At 45.5% G+C, this 13,099-nt stretch overlaps 1 pseudogene; it reads left to right on the top strand.

Moving 5' to 3' along the window:
* Positions 1-579: 579 nt before the first annotated feature.
* On the top strand, positions 580-12,279 carry Gm7780 (annotated as a pseudogene).
* Positions 12,280-13,099: the final 820 nt, after the last annotated feature.

Raw genomic sequence — 13,099 nt, 5'->3', positions numbered from 1 at the left:
TAAATATCTGTCTTGGTTAGGGTTCTATTGCTGTGAAGAGATACCGTGACCAAGGCAACTCTTACAAAGGCAAACATTTAATTGGGGCTGGCTTACAGTTTCAGAGGTTCAGGTCTGTTATCATTACGGCAGGAAGGGTGGCTGTGTGCAGATAGGCATGGGGCTGGAGAAGGAGCTGAGAGTTCAACATCTTAATCTGAAGTCAGCCAAAAGGAGTCTGTCTTCTGCAGGCAGCCAGGAAACTAAAATTCCACACTGGGCTGTACTTAAGCCTAGGAGATCTCAAAGCCCACCTACACAGTGAAACACTTCCTCCAACAAGGCCACACCTATTCTTATAAGGCCACACCTCCTAATAGTGCTACTTCCCATGGGCCAAGAGTTTGAACACATGAGTATGTGAGGACCAAACCTATTTAAACCATAATATCCCTGAAGCTACATAGGATGTTCCTGCTAGATCAGAAAATAAGGCTCCAGTAATTCTCCCACACATAAGACAGCATACAGAGCCTGGGAGGGATCCCCAGAGCTCCTTCTGCATTTTAGATGAAAATGTGCCCTCTAGGCATAGGCATTAGAGTACTTGGTCCCCAGTTGATGGTGCTACTTCCAAGGCTATGGGGACGTAAAGCCATACGAGAGGAAATACACCCCTGGGTGCAGGCTTTTCCAGTTCACACTGCTTTCTGTGGTTGAGATGAATTCTCAGCTTCCCGATTCTGCTGATTCTGCTGCCACCATCTCTGCTACTTACCGCTGGGCCTCCCCACCACGAGGAGCTCGTCCTTCCAGAGCTGTGGAGCCAAGCAAACTCTTCTTTCTGTAAGTCACAGTTGGGTGTGGTGGTTTCTGGGTTGTTTGGTTGGTTTTGTTTTGTTTCACATAGGATCTCACTGTATAGCCCTGGTTGTCCTGGAACTTACTAAGGAGACCAGGCTGAGTTGTACTAGAAGATGCACAGAGCACAGACTAACTGTACTAGGTTTCTCACTCTGTAGACCAGGCTGGCCTCGGACTCAGAAATTCGCCTGCCTCTGACTCCCGAGTGCTGGGGTTAAAGGTGTGCGCCACCACTGCTCGTCTTGACTGGTTTATCTATACAAAGCTTCAAAACTAATGAGATACAAGACAGATGATTTGTTTCTTGGTAAAAACAATGCTAACTTATGACATAAGAACTATTGTTTTAAACTTTTAATGAACTTACGGAGCTAGTAACAGATAATGAATGCTTAGTTAGGTACTAGTCTTAATGAAGGCACATGTAAACATTGATGCTGTGACTCCTTATCAATTCATGACTTGAATTAGTGTCTTGAACTTGCTGTAAACGTACGGAATGTAAAGATTCTTAGAACACCGTGTGATCAGTTCTCCTGAGAAACTATAAGAACCAAGAACTATAATAAGGAGGGGTTTCTTCAGCAATAAAAAGGTGGAAGCTCTTTCTTTTTCTGAGTAATAAACGTTGGAGCTTCAGATCTCGTTACGGATGGTTGTGAGCCACCATGTGGATGCTGGGAATTGAATAAGGACCTCTGGAAGAGCAGTCAGTGCTCTTAACCGCTGAGCCATCTCTCCCGCTTCTTCTCCAGGTTGGAGCTTCTTTTTCATCCAAAATGAGTGAGTTTTTTCCTTGTTGGCAGTTGCTCACTGGGAATTGCTCAAGGGAGCTTTTGCTCCATTCACCAAATGTGTCTATGCACATGTAAACACAGGTGTGTGTGTGTCATTATGCATTAGCACTTGTGGAGTTGATGAGACAGGTGGTTGGGCCTGACCAAAGTGTGTGTATGTGTGTGTGTATCTGTCTGTCTATCTGTCTGTGCATATTGCCTGCTGTGTAAAAGACTTTAGTTCTTTTCCTTTTTCATCTCCGATTCACAAAGAGTTAATGGATTCCTATTTTTCTTTCTGATTTAAAAGGGTTAATGAATTCCAAGTCTCTCACCTGGCCAGCGAGAGGTCCTTGAATCAAGAAAGAAAAGAAACCAGTGCTTATTAAAGCACAAATAGTAATATAAGGCCAAGGGTCATTAGTTAACCAAGCCAACTCACTCAGTCAACAGGGTCTCAAGGGAGGGAGTGAGGATTAAAGAGAGAAGAAAAAAAAGACAATTAGAGAACATTACAGTATGACTTCAGCCAGTACTGAAGCGGGTTTAATTTTTTTCCAGTCTGCTTTTATATCATTCTAGGTACATACAAAGAATAAGACCATTTCCAAGTCATTAAAAAAAGTAGTCAAGGAACAAACAAAGCTTATAGAAAGGTCCCATAATTACTGTATTCAGGGACTTAACAAGACAATCACAATACAAAAACCACATTCCTCAGCTGTATTCATCTTGAGCCTTGTCCTAGCCCAAAGTCAAATTCTTGCCTGAGCCTACTTCCTTATCTTAACCCAATGTAAATATTCTTGCCAATATCCTTGAAGTGGCACCAAGAGCTCTCCACAGTTAGTCCTTAGCTGTCACAGTGTTCCGCTTTAGCCCGTTCCCTAGCCGGAGCAGACCTCTGTCACCCCAGCACCTTAGATGGGTTCTGGAGATGAAATTTGGGTTGTCAGACTTGCTCAGCAAGTGATTTTACTCCCTAAGCTATATCACTAGCCCAGCCCTGGATTCATTTTGTTCTTCATCTTCCAGGATGGAAATGATAGGTATTTGCTTGTCTGCTGTCAAACACATCCCCTGCTTTTGCCCTTCTGGGCTCATATTACGTTTTACAGGGCTACTGTAAGCCAGGCTTCCTGGACTTTAATTATGGGTCTGAGGAGTTCAGCCAATGGGGTAGGAGTTTGGCAAGTTGCACGAAGGACAATCCAGGATGCTTCTCTCTCCTACTTTGCCCTGAACAAATGTTTCTCCTCTCTGTTCTAAGTTTCTGCTCTTCCCAAGCTACTGCCCAAGCCCCGCAAAGGGATAGCCTATCTGATCGCTGCAGTGAAGGGAAGTTGCTGCTGCAATGGTTTTAATCTTAGAGCTTCCTTTTTTTTTTTAAACCTGTACATCTCTCTAGGTCTTCAGCCCAGAAGTTCTGTTTCAGCACCACCTATGTTTTAGGTTGGATAATTTGTGTTGTCAAAGAAATCAAGTTGCATGGCCTGTGTTTTATAAGCCAGCTGGCACCACCCCTACATAAATTCTACCTGCACAGTTGTGACAACAGAGAATGTCTCCAGACGTGTTTGTCACTTTTCTCATTGCTGAAATAAACAAACAAACGGAGGAACGCTGCTTAAAGAAAGAAGCGTTCATTGTGGCTCACAGTTTGAAGATACAGTACATCATGACCAAGAGGGATTAGGGACCAGGGGAGCATGAGGCAGCTGGTCACGTGGCGTCTACAGTCAGGAAGCAGAAAGGAGGGATGCTGATGCTCAGCTGGCTTTCTCCTTCTTATTCATCCAAGCACCCCAGCCCAGGGAGTTCCACATACAGGGTGAGTCTTCCCATCTCAGTTAGCCCAGTCTGGAAAATCCATCGCAGACATGTCCATGGGGATTATAAATACCCTCAGGTAAGTAAGTAATCAAGCTTACCAAGTACAACAGACGTTGCCAGTGGGGGAGGGGCAGCAAAAAGCACCCCAGCTAAAATCATCGGTTTTTATACACTTACAGCTGTATTAAATTTCACTAACACATTATCGGGTGAGGGCTTTATTTTACACACTTACCTTGAAGCTGCCTGACTTCTAAGCCTACAAACAACCTTTTCTTTTTAAAGATTTATTTATTTATTATATGTAAGTACACTGTAGCTGTCTTCAGACACTCTGAAGAGGGTGTCAGATCTTGTTGTGGATGGTTGTGAGCCACCATGTGACTGCTGGGATTTGAACTCAGGACCTCCAGAAGAGCAGTCGGTGCTCTTAACCACTGAGCCATCTCTCCAGCCCCCTATAAACAACTTCTAAACTTGATAAATTAAACGTTCACTTAAGCATATATTAAGCACATCACCTCGGTAGCCAGGATGAAGATGGATGGGAGCCAGGGCTGATAATATTGAATATGTATTCTTCCTTCCTTCCTTCCTGCCTGCCTGCATGCCTGCCTTCTTTCTTATTTTCCCTTGATTTTTGAGACAGGGTTTCTCTGTGTAGACCAGGCTTGTTTGAACTCACAGAGATCCACCTGCCTCTGCATCCTGAGTGCTGGGATTAAAGACATGTACCACCACTGCCTGGCTCTTTTTTTAAGAATTTTTTTTAATGTGTCTCTGTACGTATCTCTGTGTTCATGCCACATGTGTTCAGATACCCAAGGTGGCCAGAAGAGGGCATCAGATCCCCTGGAGCTGGGGTTACAGGAGCACATGAGCTGCCCACAATGCTCAGTGCTGGGAACTGAGCTCAGGCCCTCTGGAAGAGCAAGAGCTCGACGCCTCTGAGTGTTCCTGCAGAATTTTCTGGTCCTCCTCTCTAAAGCAGACCAGGAAACCCAAAAATGCCACGCTGCAATTCTCTCTCTTCTCTTTTCCTTCTGCCTTGCAGATGCTGGTGTGATAAGTATGCTTTTCCATCCTAGGAGAGAGAGAACGTCTCTGGATGCCAGCACAACTCTGAACAAACAGCCTTGGTAAGCTCTCCCAGGTTAGCACAACGAAATCGACCCCTTTTGTCCTCCACACACCCCCTGCACAGCCATCTGTCCACAAGAACACAGTTCCCTGGAGAAACGGCTCAGTGGCTCACAGTCCTTACTGGGCTACCATGCCCACCTTGGAGTTTTTTATCTAAAAACTCCTCCTCTTTTCCCCTTAGCGTTGGTAATTGCTTACTAACGCAAGTCCCTTCGCATAAAATTTCAGTGTTGTAGTGTTTGATTAATCCTGATAATTGGGATTCTCCATGGAAACTGTAGAGCGAAATGGTATACCTCCCTAAAAGCATAAAAATAATGCTCTCCTTTTATTTGTTGCCTGGCAACAATACTTTTTGTTTTTATTTGCATGAAAATTTCTGAGCTATTTTACTGATCAGTGTAGTTTTGGCAAAAAAAAAAAAGGGGGAAAAATTCTTCTTTTTAGCATTTAAACATTGAAGGAGTTGTTTGATCTTTTTCATCTTAAAAACAAGGTCAAGCCTTTATAATGCAGAAACACATAGATGATAAATGATGTATTGGCAAAGAGGAAGACTATAGAGGAACCAATATCAAGAGTGTTTGGAGACACCTAAAATGCCACTTTAAAAATTTAAAAAGAGAGAGAGATTTATTTGGGGGTTGGAGAGATGACTTAGTGATTAAGAGTATATATTCTGGACTGGATGGATGGCTCAGTGGTTGAGAGCACTGACTGCTCTTCCCGAGATCCTGAGTTCAATTCCCAGCAACCACATGGTGGCTCACAACCATCTGTAATGGGATCTGTTGCCCTCTTCTGGTGTGTCTGAAGACAGCTACAGTGCACTTACATATAATTATAAATAAATCTTTGGGCCGGAGCGAGCGGGGCTGAAGGGAGCAGAGATCCTAAAATTCAAATTCCAGCAACCACATGATGGCTCACAACCATCTGCACAGCTACAGTGAACTCATATACATTAAATAAATAAATATATAGATAAATAAATAAATAAATCTTTTTAAAAAATAAAGCATATACTCCTCTTTTACAAGATCCAAATTCAGGTTGGGGAACGCATTCAGGAGGCTCACAGTTGCCTGTAACTCCAGTTCCAGTGGAGCTGAACAAGCCCCTTCTCTGAGCTTGGCAGTCACTGTAGGTTTGTACACAACCTCCCCCACCTCACACATATAAGCTCATAATTCTATTTATGTATATGTCTGTGTGTCTGCATGCATGCATGCATGTACTCCTGCACATGGGTACCAAGAGAAGGCATCAGATTCCCTCAAACTAGAGTTACACATGGTCGTGAGCCACCAAGGTGGCCCTACTTGATGCCACTTCTATTGTTGGTGAGAGGCATGCTTTCAAATAGAAGTTCTAAGACTCGGCGAGTGTGGTAGCCTATACCTGTAACCCCAACAGTCTTGCGGAGGATAAGGAGTTCAAGGCCAACCTAGACTACTTGAGATTCTGTCTCACAAAGCCCAAAAGGGATCTGAGCATGGTGACATTCACCTTTTAATACCCACATTCTAGAGGCAGACGCAGGTGGATATCTGCAAGTTCGAAGCCAGCCTGCTCTACATAGTGAGTTCCAGGACAGCCAGGAATACAACCAGAAACCAAACGAAAAGAGGGGCAAAGAGGGTGAGGGGGAGGGGGGAGGGAGAGGGAGAGGGAGAGGGAGAGGGAGAGGGAGAGGGAGAAAGAGATTGAGAACTGGGTTTGATCCTTAGTATCCCAAGCTTTTGTCCCCGCCGGCAAGAACACACTCAGGACAACCGGAATCTTCTGCGGCAAAGCTTTTATTGCTTACTTATCAGGAGGGAAGACCCCGAACCGGGAAAATGGTGCTGCTTATATAGCCCGCAGCATGACGTTTCAGCACCTGATGTGGCGTGACAGCTCCTGATTCGTTGCTCGCCCATCACCCCATTACTATGCCCGCGAGATGGGCAGTGACTAGGCGTGAGTTCACTCTTGCACTTGCGCATAAGGCTTGTTTACTAGTTAGGCGCAGTGGAAGCCAGCACCATCTTATAATGGTGATTGCTCACAGCACGCACGCGATTGCTCGCGGCACGGCTCTCCACACCTTAGTACCATATATAACTAGGCATGGTGACACATGCCTCTAATTCCATCTCTGAGAAAGTAAAGGCAAGGGAGCACTTGTTCAAAGCTAGCCTCAGTTTAGTGAGCTCAGGGCCACAAGCCAGCAGTCATTGACGAGTGTATTGTTCCCAACTGTCTTAGTGTGACTATTGCTGTGATGAAACACCAGGACCAAAGCAATTTGATGACCAAAGGGCTTATTTGGGTTACACTTCTGTATTGGAATGTATCATCAAAAGAAGACAGGACAGCAGCTCAAATAGGGCAGGAACCTGGATGCAGGAGCTAATGCAGAGGCCATGGAGGAGTGCTGCTTTCTGGCTTGCTTCCTCTATCTTACTCTTCCTGCTTTCTTCTTATTATCACCTCCAGCCCAGGGGTGGAATCACTCACAATGGACTTGGCCCTCCCCAATCAATCACTTACTACTAATTACAAACGAGTCCTACAGCCCAGCCTTTTAGAGGCACTTTTTAAACTGAGGTTCCCTCCTCTCATGACTTTTGCTTGGGTTACATTGCCATGAAACTCTCTAGCACATCAACAGTGCCTACCATGAGCACAGGGTTCACATAGCTTTGGCTGGCCTTAAACTCACTATGCAGTCAATGGTGACTTGGAATTCTCAATCTTCCTGCTTCCACACCCTGAGTGCGGGGCTGCTAGTTGTACACCATGATACCTAGGTTTGAGAAATTTTTGCCTAACTCAGGGTCAAAAGATTGTCTTCCTTCTCCATGAATGTGTTATAGGAAAAACTTACATTTCTCAAAATCTGCCAGCTCCCCTGGAGTAAGTAATGTGGCAGAGACCAGAGTGACCCTGCCTCAGAAAACAAGGTCAAAGTAAAAAAAAAAAAAAAAAAAAACACAACTCCTGAAAGTTGTCCTATGACTTCCAATCTGTAGCACATACACATGTACTCACACACATACACACACACAGATACACACACACACACACAATCAACCTGAAGTGGTGGCACAAGCCTTTAATCCCCGCATCCAGGAAGCAGAAGCAACTGGATCTCTGTGAGTTCCAGGCCAGCCTGATCTACAGAGCACAGGACAGCCAGGAGGCTGGAGAGATGTCTCTGGTTAAGAGCGTACTGCTCTCTCCAGAGGACCAGAGTCCCATTTCTATCAGCCCTGTAGGTTGGCTCACAACTACCTGGAACTCTAACTTGAGTGGGATTCATTGCATGGATTGCTCTTAACATGCTAATCAATCAAGGTCCAGCCTCTTGTTTGCATGGTAAGCACTTCAACTGAGCTATTTTTCCTAGCCCAGCTTGGGCTGAAAACACACACACATACACACACACACACACACACAAACATACACAAACACACACTTTCAAGTATGTATGCCTTGCACACTGACAACCACTCTCACTTCCTACCACCCACCTCCCTGTCACCCTTGACAAGCCTTCTTCAAAATTCTCTCTCACACATTCATATCTATTTGTTTCATTTTCTAACCACCAAGATTAACAAGGGCCATGTGTGTAACCATAGCTTTGGGGCCTAGGACCATTAATGGCAGTGACTCCCCCGCCTCCTGAATCTACCCATAGTCAATATAGTTCAGAAGCAAAGGGTAAAGTCTCACATGCAGGTCTTGTGTGGGCCTTGGGGCAGTAACTACAGTTTTAGCGAGGTAATGATGGCCGCAGGTGTACGACTCCAAGGAATAGCATCCCATAATCCTTCACTCTGTCTCCTAGCTCTTACACACTTTCTGCGCCCTCTTCTGCAAAGTTCGCTGAGATTTAGAGAGAGTGATGTCACAGACTGTTTAGGGATAGGACCTCACCCATAGCTTATTCTCTTCATTTTAAGCAGATTTAAGAGATTCTCTGAGTCTCTGAGTTCACCGCTGTTCATCGCACCGGGAGTTTTCTCCACCTAAGGCCAGCACTGCATGTGTCTCTCCGTATTCAGGAGTCGGTTCGCTGCTGTGCCGGTTTAGGGTTTACGTCACTGAGAGATACTGACCTCTGAGAGAACAAGCAGCATCCATGCTTTTCGGGTATGCCACTTCCTCCTGCAGATGTAGTCCCTCCTCCGTAGCCCCGCCCCAATTACGACAGCTCAAACCTGCCGAGCTTAGCAGTAGATGCTGCAGGTTTTTACAGGTAACCGAACCCACATCACAACGCATCTCTTGCCCCATTACACCTACATAACAATGAGCTGAATATCACCACTGCCCTACTTTCCAGAGGAGAGACTGAGGTTCAGGAAACTTCAGTTAGGGGGTATACAGGCTAGTTTTAAGTCAACTTGACACCGGCTAGAGCTATCTGAAAGGAAGGAACCTCAGTTTAAAAATGCCTCCATAAGATCCGACTGTAGCCGGGAGTGGTGGCGCACGCCTTTAATCCCAGCACTCGGGAGGCAGAGGCAGGTGGATCTCTGAGTTCGAGGCCAGCCTGGTCTACAAAGTGAGTTCCAGGACAGCCAGGGCTATACAGAGAAACCCTGTCTCGAAAAACCAAAAAAAAAAGATCCGACTGTAGGGCATTTTCTTATGTAGTGATTGATGGTAAGTAGTGCCATCCTTGGACTGGTGTTCTGGGTTCTCTAAGACAGCGGGCTGAGCAAGCCATGGGGATCAAGCCAGTAAGCAGTGCCCCTCCAGAGCCCCTACATCAGCTCCTGCCTCCAGGCTCCTGCCCTGACTTCTTTTGATGATGAACAGTGATGTGGAAGTGTGAGCCAAATAAAACCTTTTCCTCCTCAAGTTACTTATTGGGTATGGTGTTTCACTGCAGTAACAGAAACCCTAACTAAGACAGGGTTGCAGAGCTAAAAGCGCAGCCGCCATGACAGAAATCAAAACGGCAGGATCACTCGCTTTTTCAAAATGACTCCCAGACCACCTTACTGGAACACCTCACCTTAGATGTCTAGTGATGTGATGAACTTGTGATTGAAGAAAGGGTTTGTTCCATCTTATAGTTCATCTGGGGGAATACTTTTTACTGCCTTCCTCCCCGTTGCTAGATCAGCCTGCTTTTTGCTATTGTTGTTGTTTTGTTTTCAGAGATAGGGTTCTTCTGGGTAGCCCTGGCTGTCCTGGAACTCACTCTGTAGACCCAGATAGCCTACAATGAGCAAAGATCAAACCGTCTCTTCCTCCCTAGTGCTGGGTATAAAGGTGTGCACCACCACTGCCCGGTGAGCCTCGCTTTGTTTTTATACTGCCCAGGACACATGCCCAAGAATATCACCACTCACAATGGGCTCAGGCTGGGCTTTCCCACACCAAGAAATGACCGCAGCCTTGCTGTAAGCCAATCGGATGGAGGCAGTTTCCCCAACAGCCTCCCGTCCTCCTAGACGACTCCAGCTCATGTCAAGTTGACAAAAACCAAACAGAAAAAGCAAACAAAAACAACATCAAAGCTTGCCCAGCACAACCACCACTGTCGGGGCTCACGCAGCAAAGGGAAGCCAACGAATGGGACAAAGAAAGGATCTAAAACATGAGTGTACCTCTGCAAAGCTGGGTTTGGCCCAACCCAAGCTATTTATTCCGATCTGCATTTGAGTGGGAAGGAGAAAATATGGTTTAACCTCTTCATTAGTCAGACCTCCCCACTCTGACTCAGCCCCATAAACAATAGAAATAATTAGACTGAACAATTGTGTTTGTTCCCCTGGCTAGACACAGCCTGCATTTAGTGACAGAGGGAGCAGCCAGGAGAAGGCGGACTTGGCTTTTTAAATTCTTCCTGGCAAACATTTTTTTTAAAGACCTGTTGCTTATCTTATGGCCAATATTTGTAAATATATATATTATAAGTAATATATATGTATATATTATATATTCAAGACCATAAGAACTTGATTTGGCTGGGGGTGGGGTGGGGTTCAAGACAGGGTTTCTCTGTATAGCCTTGACTGTCCTGGAATTCATTTTGGAGACCAGGCTGGCCTCGAACCCAGAGACCTATCTGTCTCTGTCTCCTGAGTGCTGATATTAAAGGCGTGCACTATGACTGCCCCAGCTTATTTCTGGGTTTATTTGTTTGTTCACTTGCTTGCTTTTTTGTTGTTTGTTGTTGTTGTTTTGTTTTGAGACAAGATCACACTCTGCATAGCTGTATTGGAAATCACAGTGCAGACCAGCCTGGCCTCAAACTCACAGCATTCCACTTTCATCTATCTCCTAAGTGCTGGAATTACAGGCCACCATGGCAGCCTCGATCAAGACTTTTTACATTCATGTTGGAACAGGATCCACAATATTGAAAGTTGAAACCCTTGGGGAAGTTATTGGTGGCCCACGCCTTTAATCCCAGCACTCGGGAGGCAGAGGCAGGCGGATTTCTGAGTTCGTGGCCAGCCTGGTCTACAAAGTGAGTTCCAGGACAGCCAGGGCTACACAGAGAAACCCTGTCTCGAAAAAAACAAAAACAAACAAACCAACAAACAAACAAACATAAAAAGCGCGAACACTCTCCAGGCTGTCTCAAAATGCACACTCTGAATGTAGTCTGTGAGATGGTGCCCTCTAGTGGTCAATCATAAATTCAGGGTTTTTTTTTTTTTTTTTTAAAGATTTATTTATTTATTATATGTAAGTACACTGTAGCTGTCTTCAAACACTCCATAAAAGGGCGTCAGATCTTGTTACAGATGGTTGTGAGCCACCATATGGTTGCTGGGATTTGAACTCCGGACCTTCGGAAGAGCAGTCGGGTGCTCTTACCCACTGAGCCATCTCACCAGCCCGGGTTTTTTGTTTGTTTGTTTGTTTTTGTTTTGTTTTGTTTTGTTTCTGTTAGAAATGTGTAAGCAAAGTCACACAGTCTAAAAGTGATGCCACCGTTTAAGGCATGTGCTGCAGTCACACAGGAGGTAAGTGTAGAGACAGCCTGGGAGGGGAAGAACATCTCTGAGGTCAGAATTTGAGGTTCTGGGACACAGATGACAACATCATCTGTGGACATAGTTCATGGAGGGTAAGGTGCGACATCACTCAGGCTTGACCCCTGGGGGGCTTATAGCTAGGAACCTGAGATGATCTGAAGAGCTTTCTCATAAAATTCATTTTTCAGGGACTGGTAAGATAGCTCAGCAATTAAGAGTATTGGCCTCGTACCGAGACCGGCCAACATGGGCCACGTTCGCACCAAGACTGTGAAGAAGACGGCCCGGGTCATCATCGAGAAGTACCTACACGCACCTGGGTAATGACTTCCACACCAACAAGCGTGTGTGCGAGGAGATCGCCATTATCCCCAGCAAGAAGCTTGGGAACAAGATAGCCGGCTACGTCACACATCTGACGAAGCGGATTCAGAGAGGTCCTGTGAGAGGCAGCTCTATCACGTTGCAGGAAGACGAGAGAGAGAGGAGAGATAATTACGTCCCTGAGGTCTCAGCCCTAGATCAGGAGATCATTGAGGTGGATCCCGACACCAAGGAGATGCTGACGCTTCCGGACTTGGGCAGTCTCTCTAACCTTCAGGTCACTCAGCCTACGGTTGGCATGAATTTCAAAACTCCACGTGGAGCTGTTTAATCTGTTATGCCATATTTTCAATAAACCTGAAAACAAACAAACAAAAAAAGAGTATTGGCCTCGTCCAGGGGTCCTGAGTTAAATTCCCAGCACCCATGCATAAGGGAATCTGATGCCCTCTTCTGGTATGCAGGTGTATATGCAACAGAGAACATGTTAAATAAATAAAAAATTTTTAAATGCATTTTTAAAATATTGTATTATTTTATTTTACTTTATGTGTATGGGTGTTTTGTCTGGATGCATGTCTGCGCACCATGTGCATGCCAGATGCCTACGGAAGCTGAAAGGACTTATCTGATCCTCTGGAACTGGAGTTACAAAGGTTATGAACCACCATGTGGTTGCCGGCAGCCAAACCTAGGTCCTCTGCAAGGGCAAGAAATGCTCTAACCACTTAGCCATTTCTCTAGCTCCTTGGTCTGACAAGTTTGTGGTTGGTCTCCCAAATCCTAGGACACGGAGACTAGCCCAGGATTCCGGTTCTGGGCCAAAGTTTTGGGCCAGGCTGTTTGCCTGATCAGGAAGGGGAATAGATAAAGACTTTTCTGCTTAGGGTGGGGGAATGGTGCTCCAAAGTCCTACTGTGTTGTGTAACTCCTAGTAGTAGATTACCAGTCTGAGCACACACCCAGGCTCCTGCAGGAACCGAGAAGGAGGCGGGAAGTCAAGTTTCCTGAAGGCCTAAGGTAGCCTCTTTCTGCTAAGCTGTGATTGTTGCTTCTCGCTACAACTTTAACAATGATTCGGCGTCTTCTAGGAGACACATCTCTGGGTGTGTTTGTGAGGGAGTTTCCAGAGAGGGTGAACTGAGGAGGGAAGATCCAGGCTGAATGTGGGTGGTGCCATCTGTCTCC

This window comes from Mus musculus, chromosome 9 (genome assembly GCF_000001635.26).
Source record: "Mus musculus strain C57BL/6J chromosome 9, GRCm38.p6 C57BL/6J".
NCBI lineage: Eukaryota > Metazoa > Chordata > Mammalia > Rodentia > Muridae > Mus > Mus musculus.
This window is presented reverse-complemented; position numbering and strand designations above follow the sequence as displayed.